Genomic DNA, 1838 nt, shown 5'->3' on the forward strand with positions numbered 1-1838 from the left:
TTTGCTTAAATATGATTCATATCCTATAAAAAGAAACATTTCATAAGAAATGCACTAAAAAATCAGTATTTAGAAAACTTTAGTCAAATATCATGAAAACTACTATTTCAACGAAGATAAACTTTATGAACTTCTTTATAGTACATTAAATTATCTTTAATTTGAGGTCTAATAGACATCTCTACGTCAAATAATTTTTGAAATATTGATTTCTCAAAATAAATTTACTAACTACTGATTTTTCATTTTATTTCAAATGAAATGTTGCTTTTTAAAAAGATATATCTCAGAAACTATTAAGCGCAACTATAGGTCTATTAGAGCTTATATTTTAGAAAATTTATTTTATTTTAAATAATGTTATCTTAGATTTTCTAATGTTGTTGGTACTTTTAAAAATATAAAGCTCGGAATGAAATTTTTTTTAACGTTTTGAAACAGCCGACATGTTTTATTCCCCCTACCTATACTTGGCAGACTCATCAATTTTGACTATTAGTTATACGTGGTTTTCATTAAAGTAATAAAAAATTGGCGTGATATAACTGCCTTTATTTTCTCCGTGGCTATTGTACTATTAGGTTGTAATCTACAGCACTATCGACTTTTTTATGAAATAGGCTATCGATTCTTTTTAAGTTTGCAGTGTAATTAGAAACTTCAGAAACAAATTATAAATCTGTAATTAGTAAATATGTACAATTACGTCTTTATGAATGTACATCATTAATGAGTGACATAATATACTTAAATATTTTTAACACAGCCACCTCGATAAAAATTTTATCCTGCATACAGGATAGGTGGAAAAAAAGATTTTGTAAAATAATGCGTTGAGAGTTGACTTAATCTACGGTCATGTGGAGAAGATGGGAGGGGGGGGGAGTACGGTCAGCAAATAAACCAAAATTTTTATTCATTCCGACGTTTCGACCTGAATTTCAGGTCTTCATCAGGGCCAAAGAACAAAAAGAGATAACAACCATCATTCAGAGAAACATAAAAAATAAAAGAAAATAATAAACAAAGAATAGTATACTGATAACAATAGAAGATGAATCGAACAATAGACGATCATCTTGTATTGTTATTAATCAATTATTTTGTATTAAATTCATTGTTACATATATTTCCAAATTTGTTTGTTTATTATTTTATTAGAAACGTAGGTATGAATAAATATTTTCTTTTATTTGCTGACCGCAACCCCACATTTTGTAAAAGAGTGAAAGAAATTTTTATAAATTGAACTTTTTGATTTTTTTTTTAATAAGAGAATTTACAATATTTAACATAACATTAATATTTTTCATTATTAATGGCCTTCAACCTAATACGTTTTTATTTATTTTTTAATATTCCTTACAGTCCAAAATCCTTAATGCTCCTTACTTTGTCACAAATCAAGTCATCCATCAGGACCTCAATGTTCCATATGTTGCCGATTTGGCCAGAACCAGATACCGTTCCTTCCATAATAAACTTCTCAACCACCCAAATCCACTTGTTTCTAACCTGGCTTCTCCTTCATTACCTAATAATCCTCCTAGGCGTCTGAAAAGAAAATGGCCTCGAGATCTTCTCCTCTAGAAATGTTATTGGAGTTCTATCAGTGGGTAGATTCTCCACATGTTTGTATCATGTCACTATGTCACCTACAGCAAATTTACTTGTTGTATATATGTGTATACAGTTGTAAATAAAAATAAATAAATTATTAAAAAAAAAATTTTTAATACAAACTTTATCGAAAAAACTAATTTCCTAAGCTCATAACTTAGACTCATATTAGAATTTTTGCTAGTAATTCCATTTGGAGCGAGAGTGGGATGTAAATA

Source organism: Halyomorpha halys, unplaced genomic scaffold (assembly GCF_000696795.3).
Source record: "Halyomorpha halys isolate HHAL.00 unplaced genomic scaffold, Hhal_1.1 Scaffold828.1, whole genome shotgun sequence".
Taxonomy (NCBI): domain Eukaryota; kingdom Metazoa; phylum Arthropoda; class Insecta; order Hemiptera; family Pentatomidae; genus Halyomorpha; species Halyomorpha halys.